We start from the raw sequence: 13901 nt of genomic DNA, 5'->3' as shown, positions 1-13901 counted from the left end.
GGAAGGAATGTTAGGCCACTGACTTATCTTTTTATCTTCCTTTCATTATCCACATTTCTATATATTATATGTAGAGGACAACAAATTCAGGAACAATGAGAAAGTAATGTCTAAAACTTTAAGAAATACAGATTACAAAATAATCATTTAACTTTTTATGCAAATGCTTAAGCATTTTCATGCACTTGTTAAATAAAGCATACATAAGTCAAAATGTTAAATAATTCTAGTTTTTGACTAAATCATCTAAAGAATATGTTGGTGAAAACTCAAAATTGTCTAATAAGGTATGCATGACCTTGTTTATTTAGTATTTATCATAGATGTCAAAATGATCATGGTTAAAGCCAATTCAAGCATTTACAGAATAGACCCCCTGAAACTGGCTTGGAATAAACCAAGGATAAGCAACAAGCTAAAGGAGACTGTTTACCATACACTTAATTAACCCGAACCTCCCTCCCTACATCAGGAAATCGAAAAAATACCGTATGCTGTGAAAGGTGTCTGTATCCCCAAGCTTTCCTTGGGCTCATGCCCACCAGCAGTCTTCTATGCAGCACCAGCTCCCTCTGGGATGTGTTCAACATACACTCAAGACCAACTGCACAACAGCCTTCAGAGACCAAGGCCATCCATCCAAGCAACAATCTCACCCAAGCGTCGGCCCCTGCTGTACAGAGTGATCTGGAATTTACAGTCTCTTCTACAAAGCCTTACAAGGTCAAAAATGTTCAAGTTGTGTAATTCCAATGATGAAAAGCCTGTGGAACAGCACAGACTAAATGGCCAATATGAATGACACCTCAGAAGCCAAAACACAACAGCTGAAAGGCGGAGTCAGCAGTGGGCACAGCGGAAACCAAGGAGCCTGGTGCTGGCCAGGCTTCAGCAGCACGTGAGTCTGTGCTGCCACTGGCCCTGGCCAAAGTCACCACCTCCTGCCAGTCCCCGCCAAGGGTTAGCACAGTCACCCCCCGCCCCAGCACCAAAAGAGGAGTCACAAATAGTTGACATCCATTTTGGGAAAGGCTGCTGACCTCTGAGCCATCACCCTCTTTGCAATACCCATACTGACTTTCACACATGCGGCAAGGCATGGGGAAATGGCCAAGGACATTTTCTAAAATGTTCATCAAAATAAAGTCTGAAATATGAGGAGGAGCAGAAGGGGGAGTGAAGGAAGGCACAGCCCTCTTCTTTACCACAAGCCTAGATGCACTACCTCTAACAATGTACACAAAATATTTCAGGGGGAGAAACAAGGGATATACAGCGAGAAGAAAAGAGAAGGAAAAATAAAGAGGAAAATGATGTTAAAGAGGAAGCCTAGTGTCAAGTTGCCACCACCTGACACTGCCTTGATAGCCTTGGTCTTGCTCTCCCAGCCCTACTTACCAAGGCTGTTCAAGAGGGATGTGGTGGTGGGGGGGGTCCCTGGTAGTGCAGTGGTTGAGAATCTGCCTGCTAATGCAGGGGACACGGGTTCGAGCCCTGGTCTGGGAAGATCCCACATGCCGCGGAGCAACTAGGCCCGTGAGCCACAACTACTGAGCCTGCGCGTCTGGAGCCCGTGCTCCGCAACGAGAGAGGCCACGATAGTGAGAGGCCCGCGCACCGCGATGAAGAGTGGTGCCCACTCGCCGCAACTAGAGAAAGCCCTCGCACAGAAACGAAGACCCAACACAGCCAAAAATAAATAAATAAATAAATAAATAAATAAATAAATTTATTAAAAAAAAAAAAGAGATGTGTGATTCCACCCCACCCCCAGCCCGCCACCCCCCACCAAACAGCAGACAGCAAAGACATAACAAACCTAACCAATCAACTGTATGACGTCAGCACCCAATCTCCTGCAAAATAAGAAAAGCAAACTGACAAATGTTGAGCGGACCCTACCACCAAGTAAGTTACCAGACACGGAGTTTAAAGACATTTTTAGCTTCTAAAATAAGCCTTTAAATGCCTAAATATACTTAGGCAAACCCTTTCCAATTAAATGATAAAATATACCTTGATTTCTAAAACAAACATTTTAAGTTATTTAAAAATAAATGAAACATTATGCTTGTGCAGTGCCAGGGCATGAAAACACCACCAGCATTTTGCAATAAATGCTGGGAGGCTTAAGAGACTGCAGTAAGACTGAGGACAGATCTAATCTATTAGATCTAAAGCTATGATTCTACAAATTAGGGAAAGGGTAGTAGGCAGCTAAAGCGAGACCAACAGATTTTCACTCTTTGTAAAATGTGTTAAAATGGACATTTCTACAAAAAGATATTGAGTGTTTTTTATATATTATACTAACCTGAATATTCCAAATACCACCTACCCTACTGTTAAAAAGACACAAACACACAAAGGATAGTTCCAGTTCTATCCAGGCCCTGAATCTGATGTACTTACCACAGATGGGTCCTGCACTGGATGAGATGGAAGAATGTTTATTAAACACCTACTGTGTGCCAGACCTCAGAACTAAGATTCCCCCTTTTGCTTGACCCCTTGTCTTCCCAGTCCCCAAACAGCCGTGACAGGGTAAGAATGGAGGGAGAGGACTGAAGATCACACCACACCTTCAGATACAGCCAGTATTTAACAGCAGGCAGAGGTGGATGGCGTACAGAGCGCTTGTTCCACGCAACTGAATAGGTCAGCCCTAATTTAGAGATGACTTTTTCATCTTAAGAGGCAGACAAATGGAGACTAGTTAACTCTTCCATCATCTTTTCTCTGGCAGTTTCTGAGCGAGTCTTCCCACCCTTCAGGTCCTCCTGATAGAGGGCAAACCTTACTTCCCTAGTTTTATCTTGTTTCTGGTCACCAGTAACACTGAATCTGGAATTCAGCAGGACCTCAGAGTGGTAGAAAAGTGAAAACTGGGGCTGTCCAGAAAAAACAAAAGTATGAAGTCACATCACTAACTTTAAGACAAGTTTCCAGGCCCTCAAAGCTCAGAGCCAGGTCCCAGTGTGGTTATAGGTCAGAGAGAGACAGGAAGGGGGGAGGAAGCTTTTCCACGGTCCCAAGATCCAACCCACAGGGGCCTCCTCCTCTCCCTTTTCTTCTTCCCAGCTCCTAATTATTCCCTTTTTTGTTTTTCTAGTCAATCAACACATATTTCTTGAGCCCCTATTTAACATATGCATGTTTCTCATTTTAACACAGCTTTTATTGATGTATACAGAGCACCTGGCATTTCATGAAGTCCGCCCCTGGGGGATCTTGTAAAAAGTCTTTTGTAAAAAAGTGACCTCTGAAGTGAAATTCTGCCGAACACTATTTTGTTGTTGAACCACAACTACTAGCACCCCACTCCCTGCCAACTTCATGTCAATACGCAGAATCATGGGTGCAAAGCACTGATAATGAGAGCAGGGCCAGAGTTTTTTCTGCACCACATATAGGACACACCTGAGGGGCTGACAATCAAATAATAATAATAAGAGTAGCCACGATGTATCAGCACCTGTTCATAGGTCAGGTATTAGACCAGTGCTTAAGTACCTAGTTCAATCCTTACAAGTGTGAGGTCAATTTTATCATCCCAATTTAATGATGAAAAGCTGAGCTCAAAGACCTTGCCTACAGTTTCACGGCGAAAGGCAAAGCCAAAATCTGGACCCAGGAAAGTCCAACAACTCTTCTCCTCTTCCTGGTGGTAGAGTTGACTCAGACAGGACTCAATGTCTGGGGGACTTGTGGCAGGGCCCTCCCCAGTTCCAGGTGCCTCTCCCTTCTGTGTATGGATCTGGTCAGTGGAAATCAATGCTGGGGGTGGGAAAATCTACGTGCCAGAAATATCACAGGGAACAACAGCAGTAAATACCTATTTGCTTTTCATGATTTTTAAATGAGGGAAGCGGGAAGGGAGAAGTCTGCATGTAAACATTCTCTGTGCCCCCAATGACGTCACTTACCTCCCCAACCATTATCTCAAGCTTTGGCGCTGGAACATTCTGAAAGTAACTTGCTACGTAAGACCTCAGCACAGAAAAGCAAGGTCTGACTTGTATTATTAGCTTCTCTACTTCAACCTCAGGTACCACCAATGGAAATGACAGGGCTGCATGAGCACTGCCAGCCTGGCCCCGAGCTCCTGATTCTGCAGCAGGCCTGCAGCCAAGTTCTGCTAACCCTGAGTCGCTGAAGACCGGGCACATGTGTGTGGTGTTAAGAAAAATACTAACGAGAGGCAATATACTCCCACTTGGGAAACAGAGAAAATAAAACCACACTCACCAACATTCCTACTGTGGTATTATTTGGGGACATTTCCTTGCAGTTTTTTTCATGTACATTTAGCACATGATTATGACTGTGGCTTATATACAATTCTGTTGTCTTTTCCTCCAGCTACTACTTCTGCTTACTTATCAAGGGTCATCTGTCCTGTGGAGCCTTTCCTAGCCACCTCCTTGCCCAAATGAAGCTGACCCCTTTCTTCCTGATGTTTCCACTACCCGCTGAACACCCTTGAATCATGCTCCTCTAAAAACTTTACTCATTTGCTTAGGCGTCAGGCTCCCCCTGTAAACCATAGCCGTTCTAAGCAGTCTGATTGTAAGCTTTGATTATTTTTCACATAGTTGGCAGTAACACCACCAAAATGTTAACAGGGGCTGGGCTGGAGTGTCGTGCCATGACTGATTTGTTTTAGCATTCCGTCCACTTTTTGATGTGGTTCCAAATTTTCTTTAGATAACGTATAATTTCTTTCATGCATATTTAACCGACTATAAAAGTTTCTTAGGACTGCAATTGATCAACTTCAAAATCACAAAAGGAGAAAGGGGCCTGATGGCATGAGACAGGGGCAAATTTCCCGATTTTAAAGTAGGAAAGTGGGTGATTCTGACATCTACAAATAAAAAGCCCTGATAGGGCTTCCCCGGTGGCGCAGTGGTTAAGAATCCGCCTGCCAATGCAGGGGACACGGGTTCGAGCCCTGGTCTGGGAGGATCCCACATGCCGTGGAGCAACTAAGCCCATGCACAACTACTGAGCCTGTGCTCTAGAACCCGCGAGCCATAACTACTGAACCTGCATGCCACAACTTCTGAAGCCTGTGCACCTAGAGCCTGTGCTCCACAACGAGAAGCCACTTCACTGAGAAGCCTGCACACCGCAACTAGAGAAAGCCCGCGCACAACAATGAAAACCCAACGCACCCAAAAAAAAAAAATGTATTAAAAAAAAAAAAAGCCCTGATAACTACACACAATGATTCCTGGCAAAAGTATAGAACAAATGGTTTGGGGACATTTAGAAAGGAATGAACATGGGGAAGAGGCAATGTGAGTCCACGACAACCAAGCTGAACCAAAAAGCAACCAGTTGTGCCTTGTTGTGATTACCAAGTTCATAGACCAGGTGAAATGCGAAAGCTATCACGTATCTTGACTTCAGCAAAGCATCTTTAAAAACTCTTGTGATTCATTTATAGATAAGTTACTGAAACAGTCAAGCAGCTTGTGCAAGTGTATGCTCATCTAGCCAGCTGAACAACTACCCCTACAGAATGTACATCACTCCCTCCTTGGGCCATCACTGTACTTTGTACATGGCCCTCATTACACCTGACTGAGCTCCTGGTCTGTCTTCCTATTAGCCCAGGGGTCAGCACTCTAAGACGTGTACACTGGTGTCTCCAGTGGCTTGATGATGAGCTAGAGAAAGGTTACCGACAGCACAACACAGTGTTCGATTCTTCGCCACGCCCTGTCCAATGTCTTCTCAACAATGACTTGACTAAAGACAGACTCAGGAGGCAGACTCATCAACTCCCCAGACGGCACAAAACAGGAAAGAGGAGCTAACGTTATAGCCGGCAGAATCAAGATTCAAACGGTCCTGACAGCCCAGCATTCTGGGCCAAAAACAAAGCCTGTTGTGCAAGTACAGGCTGGGCGGGGGCAGTTCGAAACTTCCTCGAGTCCATGAGACCTGCCCTGGCAACCATCCACGTGAAACAGAGCTGGGTGCTGTCTCGGACCACAAGGTTCATCGGAGCTCACAGTGCCAAGAGTAATGCAATCTTAAATGGCATCAAAAGTAGGACAGGGTCCAGTTCATGGAAAAAAATGCTAATACTCCCACTCTATCCCACAATGGTCAGGCCACGAGCGCAGGATTCAGCTAGGACACGGCACTTTTAATTTTTTAATGGGTTAAAATCACATCATTTAAAAAGCACCCCGGGGCTTCCCTGGTGGCGCAGTGATTAGGAATCCACCTGCCAATGCAGGGGACATGGGTACAAGCCCTGGTCCGGGAAGATCCCACATGCCACAGAGCAACTAAGCCCGTGCACCACAACTACTGAGCCTGCGCTCTAGAGCCCGCGTGCCACAGCTACTGAGCCTGCGCTCTGGAGCCCATGAGCCACGGCTACTGAAGCCCGTGCGCCTAGAGCCCGTGCTCCCAGCAAGAGAAGCCACCACAGTGAGAAGCCCGCGCACCACAAGGAAGAGTAGCCCCCGCTCACCGCAACCAGAGAAAAGCCCGTGCACAGCAACGAAGACCCAACACAGCCAAAAATAAATTTATTTTAAAAATAAATAAACAGTACCCAATAGTTTATAGCGAAAAATCTTAATTCCACCCAGTCTCTTCCTCAGAGGCAACCAACATTACCCATTTCTTTTGTACTCTTTCAAATGCACTGCATGTATATACAAGCAAATAAACATATATTCTCCTCTTTCACTTAAAAAACATATCCTACAGAGTTCTACGCCAGTACCTGAGAAGCAGCCTCATTCTCGTCCGTAGCCACACAGGGTTCAAAAGCTTGGAGACCCTAGATTGATGAACATTTAGGTTATCCCAGTCTTTTGCTTCTGCAAATCATGTTGTAAGAAACAAACACATCATTTCTCACATATGCAGACATACCTGTAGAACAAATTCCAAAAACTGGAATTACAAGGACAAAAAGTGGCTGCATTTGTAATTGTGATGGGTATTGTCAAATGGGACACTGCCTTTTAAAAAGAGTCATGGACAAAATGGGGTTTCCCAAAAGAGGGGGCTAGAAATTACGCCCTAGAAAGAAGAGGTAAAGAGCCTTAGTGTGGAGAAATGAGAACCATCAGCTTCAAATACCCAGGGCCACCACCCATAAGTTCCGTCCCTGCTCACCACAGCCGGGACACATCCTCGGATACTTACATCATCCCACATGACTCTCACGACAACCCTGAGGGATGGGCATTTTTACGCAGACAAGCAAACTGAGGCCAGAGTCCTCTTGCCAAAAGCCACAGAGCTGATAAGGGGCAGAGCCAAGACTCAAACCAAACTGGGCAGCTCAACCGTCTGTGCTCCCCACCCTCACAACTCCTGACCTCTCCAGCTCCGGCTGCAGAGCTGAATCACACAAGCAGCTTCTGCACGAGCCCCGCCTTCAGATTCTGACCTACCTCGTCAGGACGCAGCACGTACAGGTTCTCTCAGGTGAATCCAATATGTAGCGACCGCTGAGAACTACTACCCTGGTCCACAGTAGCTCTCCAACAAGGGCAGGCATTGGACTCACCTGGAACCCTTTTAAAACAATTTTCAAGCCCCACCCCACCCCCGAGTTTCTGAGTCAGCAGTTCTGGGGTGGTGCTGAGGAGTTTGTATTTCTAGCAGGTTCCCAGGTGATGCTGATGCTGCTGGCCCAAGGACCACGCTTCGAGAACTGCTGCTCTGGAAGCAAGAGCTACCACTACTCTTTGTAACAGACAACAATTAACATTTTACAAGGCACGTCACCCCAGTGAACGTTCACGGCTTCGGAAGGTCCAGTGGGATAATGTCTTCTGCGAAATGAAGTGAGCACAGACTCTCAAGTGTCTTAGCCAAGTTCATACGGGTTGCAAGTGATACAAAACTTTCATTTCTTTCTTTTTTTTTTTTTTTAATAAATGTCTTTGCCTTGTACTGCTGACATCTAGTTCAATGCTCCTTCTACTATACTAATATCAGACTCCAGGAGGCAAGAACCTTGTCTATCTTGTTACTGAGACATGGCGCCCAAAGGAGAAAATTATAAGACAAGTTGATGACAGCTCATATTAAAGAATTCTAATAATTAGAAGCATTCAAAAATAAAATGAACTGCCTCAGTGAATAGTGAGCTCCCCTTCCTTGGAGAGACACCAGCAAAAGCCAACAAGCCAAGGGACAGAAATGTTACAAAGCAATTCTACGTTCCAAGGGAAACTCCTTTACCTCTAACAATTTTTGCAAAGCTAAACTTTGATTCTCGTGCATTCCAGTAGAGAGGAAGTACTCTCTAAATCCTTCTTGAGTATGGGTCAACTAGCCTGCCAACAGCTTCACCATATAAATTTAGAGAAATTACTTCACTCCTGTGCCTCAGTTTCCCTGGACGCAAAATGAAGGGATTCATCAGTCAGTCCCTGGGAATTATCTAACAAAATGACTGGCAAATAATAAACAACTAACAGAGGTACCAAAGTACTTAAAATGCCAACGACGTCTGCCTCTTCTCCTCTCTGCCAGTCTGCACTGCAACTAATCCCGCATCTAAATGGTATTTCCATGAAAATTAAACTTAACGAAGATCCAAGGGCAAATTCAAAATCACACTGATCCCCCCCCCCTTTTAATTCCATGCCTTCACCAGTTTAATTACTGGTCTATCATATTTTTAAAATTCATTCTTCCAGCAGCCCCCTATTGGGCACCCACTGTGGGCAGAGAACTGCACAAGAACCTTGGGAAATACAGGGAAGAGTCACGCCGGCCCTGTCTTCTGGGGCAGCACACCTACATTTACCTCTTTTTGCAGTTTCAGGACAGCTCTGGATTTCCTCCACCTGGGTAATATGGAGGGCTTCACCAGAATTTACCAGTGTAAAATTCTGTGTTTACAGGTCAAGCTTCACAAGGAAAACCACAGCACAGATTAACAGAATGAGAAGTGAACCAAGATCTTAATTTTTAAGATCTAAAATACTAGGTGCCAAGGTTTCATCTTTATGAAGGGCCAAAATACAACGCCCTCACCTAAGACCATTTCTTTCACACCTGAGTGATATGAAGGGGTCAGGCTGAGAGTGGTTTTCAGGCAACAGCTTCTCAAAGTCACCAGCGCTGTGGAATCTTAGGGGCTATTAGGAGATTTCTGAGGGGAAAGGATAAGAAACTGGGGAAGACTCCCAGGCAGCCATATAAAGCCCTAATTTACTTGCTTTGAACACTAAAAACTGTGTTTTCAGACACAATACCAAAAACAAGGGGAACACACACGTAGCAACTATTAAAAAATTGTGAGCCTCCCTTAATAACTTCACAAAGATGATCATGATGGGAGGGGAAGCAAAGCGGAGATGCCATTTGTCGAAGAGAAGATGAAACCTGTGGCTCCATGGCTCCAGACAATGCAAATGACCTCGTCAGAATGCAGAAGCCGAGGCAGAATGACTCAGAAAAGGGAAGCCGGGCAAACGCTCCAAAGCCAGCGTTGAAAAGCTGAGATGGGTGTTTACTGCAATGATTCAGCTCATAAACAGATTCTGACAGTCACGTTCAGGTGCATGTTAACAAGGCTTTTCTTCTTCAAGGAATATCAAAGCCAGCCTGCTGAACAGTTCACAAGCACACACCATCAAGAATTAGGACACCTAAACTATGGACCAGTTTGCTGAAGGCATCAGACCTAGGATAAAACATCAAGTGAGCGAATATTTTATTTTTCCAGTTCCTGTGGTCATATATATGGCTGAGGAGATTAGGGCTGAAAGGATTAGAGGTTGAAATCATGTAGCCCAGCTCCCCAAACTCTAAGATGTCTAAGCGTCAGCTGCAGTGCTTGTTAGAAGCAGAATCCCAGGACCCACACCCAAGAGTCTGACAGTATATGAATGGGGAGAGGAGCTACCCCCTAGCTTCTTAAACTAGAGCTCTTCACTCGTGAGAAGCAATCAAAGAACCTGCAAAGGGTCCCCCAGCAGGAAGACTGATAAGCAAATATAACTGAGTTAAGGGGGCCCATATGTTTCCACAGGACTCTGTCCACGTCCCAGTCCAATGTCACCTGCACAGTCACTTCCTAGTCACCTCTGCCTGTGAGCATCTGCAGGGCAGGGACTGAGTCCCATTCATTTCTGCATCACCACTCATATAGCAGGCGCTCATGAACTTGGTTATGGTCAGATGAAAGCTATTACCTACCTCTGCCTACAATGCCTTCTAAAAGGCTGGGCCACCTGGTACATTCCCCACCCAAGCCTTCCAGCCCCAGTTCAGATGTCACCTCCTCTGAGAAATAACTGTCCTTCCCTCCTAACTCTCCCAGAGGACCCTGTACATGCCTGTTAGCACTTATCACCCAGCTTTGTAATCATCCTGTTTACCTAGGAGACTCCTCAAGGGCAATGATTTTGGTCTTTGAAACCTGGGCCCCAAGCTCAGCTTGCCAAGCAGAAGTTGCTCAACAAATGTTTACAATGTCTTCAATAAATGGCAGGGGGCAGGAAGGATGAGAGGGAGAAACTAATCTTTTTTTTTTCATCTTTTATTTATTTTTTATTAGTTACCTATTTTATACACATCAGTGTATACATGTCAATCCCAATCTCCCAATTCATCCCAACCCCCACCCCACCCCCTCGTCGTTTTCCCCCCTTGGTGTCCATACGTTTGTTCTCTACATCTGTGTCTCTATTTCTGCCTTGCACACGAGTTCATGTGTACCATTTTTCTAGATTCCACATATATGCATTAATATACGATATTTGTTTTTCTCTTTCTGACTTACTTCACTCTATGAGTCTCTAGGTCCATCCACGTCTCTACAAATGACCCAATTTCATTCTTTTTTATGGGTGAGTAATATTCCATTGTATATATGTACCACATCTTCTTTATCCATTCATCTGTTGATGGGCATTTCGGTTGCTTCCATGACCTGGCTATTGTAAATAGTGCTGCAATGAACATTGGGGTGCATGTGTCTTTTTGAATTATGGTTTTGGGAGAAGCTAATCTTAAATACATTGCTGCAGACTCAAAACCCTACGAAGCTGCAGATGTCCTTCCCTGGGGAAAAGAAAAACCCCTATTATTTCCTCTGTTCATATTTGAAAAGTCAAGTCATCGTCTCTCCGGTGCTACCACCATCAGAGAGGTCTGTTGGCTGCACTTGGAAAGGGCCTCACCTGTCGATTTTCCCAAACCCACACACACCTGTAGTCCATCATCAACACATTGTCAGCTCCCTCCTCCCAGCGTATCCACAGCTTCCAGAGCCCCCGGGGTCCTCCCACAGTAGCCGTGGTCTGTACCTTCTGAACCGAGCCCAGGGCACTTATCTCTGCCCACTTCGTACTGTTGCCCTCTCCTCCTGGGCATCTGCGGACAATACTCCTCAAGGCACAGGCCAGGCAACACACCCAGGGAGGGACTCCAAACAACCAGAGCTTAAAAAGGAGGCTTTTCAGGCAAAGCTGGTTTCTCCTTGAGATGAGGCCACAGCCAGACACCCGCCCTCCACCGGCTGTGATGTGCCCCTGTGCTGGAGATGACTAAGAGCTCACAACCTTAGAGCTGCACTAAGTTTAAAACTTCAAGGGGTCTACTCTGTGCTGACACCCTGACACTTTCACCTTTGCAAGTCCTGCCCAGCTGGCAAGGCTCGCCCCACCCTTGACCTCTCTGTTCCCTCTGCCTGGCGAGGTGCCAGCCAGGACCCCATTTTCTCTGAAAGGCTAAGTGACTTGCCCAAGGTCACACAGCACAAAAGTAGGACTGGGGGGAAAGTGAGGCTTTCACACTCAGACTCTGCAGCCAGCTCTCCTTCTCGCTGCCACACTGTCCACCACTAACCCACCGTCTCAAGAACCCAGGGTGGTTTTCCTACCCTCTCAGTCAGGGCCTTCCATTTTCAAATCCAACAAACCTTTGGGCTCCTTGGGGAGTTTTTCCTATTCGCATTTTAGCTGCTATATACCAAAACCAGATTTCCTGTTTCTTTCTTGTGTTTATTATGCTCAGGATATTTTTCCTAGTGTCCTGAGAATTACTCCCACAGGAAACATTCAGCTCCTCGGGAACTGTTTTGACACTAAAACCCCTTTCCCTGAGAACCTTCCTTCCGGGGCATAACCAGGCTGGCAGCCGCTGAGAAGCCGCAGTGTGGAGCAGGGGAGCACCGACTGAGGCAGAGGGTCAACCATCCTGGCTCCACCACCAAACTGTGTGACCCACCAGTCAGCTTCACCTTCTTGAGCCTCAGTTTCCCCATCCGGAAAATACAGATAATAAAGCCTAACTGGGCTTCCCTGGTGGGGCAGTGGTTGAGAGTCTGCCTGCCAGTGCAGGGGACACGGGTTCGAGCCCTGGTCTGGGAGGATCCCACATGCCGCGGAGCAACTGGGCCTGTGAGCCACAACTACTGAGCCTGCGCGTCTGGAGCCTGTGCTCCGCAACGAGAGGCCACGATAGTGAGAGGCCCGCACACCGCGATGGAGAGTGGCCCCCACTTGCCACAACTAGAGAAAGCCCTCGCGCAGAAACAGGGACCCAACACAGCCATAAATAATTAATTAATTAATTATTTTAAAAATAAATAAAAAATAAAGCCTAACTGAAGAGGTTGTTGCCAAATTCAAGATCATGTAGCTACTACACCTAGCACAGGGGCTGACAGGGGTAGCCCCCCAAAACTGGAGCTAACTATTTTTTCAACTGCTTTTGGGCACACGGACATGGGGGAAGCACAATATACAGTTTTTTTCGTGCCCAGAGAATTCTTCCCATAGGCCTCCAGCCGTGAATAATTGCAGTCGGAGGAGAAATCAGAAATGAAGGAGGCTGCTTTGACACCTCAGGAAAGCAAAAAAGGATGATTACTGCTCTCCTAGGGCTAAAAAGGCCTCTCAAACACCTCAGTTCCCTCACTCCCAACCCACAACCTTCTGGCAACGTGTTATCTCCAAGTCACTGGAGCTCGGTGAGTCTCATTTCCTCATCTGCAGGACGGAGAGAACCTTACCAACAGCCCCAGCCCTTCAGGATGACGTCAGGCAACGTTTCTCAGCCTGTGGTCTGCAAACCACCTGTGCGCTGGGCCCTGGTGGTTTCCTCCCCAGCCCCTAGTCCCTGGTCCTTCTTCCTTCCTAACAGACCCTCCACGTTGTCCAGGTACCCAGCCCCGCTCCAGATGGCTCCAGAAGTGCGGCTGCCTCCTGGTGAACAGTGATTGGCCTGGGGTGGTCATGGGACCCAGCTCCAGCCAAGGAGGCATCGTGGAAGGTGCTGGAGGTGCCTCAGATGCCTGAGAGAGAGCCAGGAATTGATCTATGTCCTTCTTCCTCTGGATGTGGTTACGTCTGACTAAAATGTTTGGAAATGCTGCAGCCGTCTTATTCCCAGCTTGCAGATGAAGCCAGCACCCAAGATGGCAGAGATGGGAAGAACTTGGGGCCCTGTTGACATCACGGAGCCACTGAATTAACATCACGGAGCCACTGAATTAACCCCAAAGCCCACCCAACCTCTGGATTCAGGATCGCCCCCACTGCACAGCTCCAGGGGGAGGGGGGCATAATTCACAGTCCAGGCCACGTGAATGGCGGGTCGTGGAGTTGAGTAGGGCACCACTCCTGTTTGAGAGACGATGAGTTTCCCTACTGCTGGCCAATCTCGGTTGTAGTTTGTTACAAGCAGCTGAAGATATTCAGACAACCTGTACAAACCTAGGGGACAGTGTTGAAAATACAGATTCTTGGGTCCCACCAGGAAGGAATATGCATTTTTAACAAGTACCCCAAGTGATTCTGATGCTCCCCAAAGCAGAAGAACCACTGCTTTAATGGAATGTAAGAGACACAGTGCAGGGCCAGGCACACAGGCAAACTCTAATTGTCAGTCCAAAATGG

General features: G+C 46.5%; 1 protein-coding gene across 50 annotated transcripts in view; it reads right to left on the bottom strand.

Annotated features, from left to right (window-relative positions):
* The window catches only part of SORBS1 (sorbin and SH3 domain containing 1), a 243276-nt gene that overhangs the window by 204801 nt on the left and 24574 nt on the right, over positions 1 to 13901 (bottom strand). Inside the window, exon 1 of one of the 50 annotated variants that reach the window (XM_082423549.1) lies at positions 489 to 1617. The exons of the other annotated variants lie outside the window; for them this stretch is intronic. The gene's annotated coding sequence lies outside the window, so the exon portion shown is untranslated. Of the gene's footprint in view, positions 1 to 488; positions 1618 to 13901 lie in introns of those variants that run through there. 50 annotated transcript variants of the gene reach the window in all.

Source organism: Balaenoptera physalus (genome assembly GCF_965194825.1).
Source record: "Balaenoptera physalus genome assembly, chromosome: 14".
Classification (NCBI taxonomy): Eukaryota; Metazoa; Chordata; class Mammalia; order Artiodactyla; family Balaenopteridae; genus Balaenoptera; species Balaenoptera physalus.
Note: the sequence above shows the minus strand (reverse complement) of the source record. Positions and strands in the feature narration are given on the sequence as shown.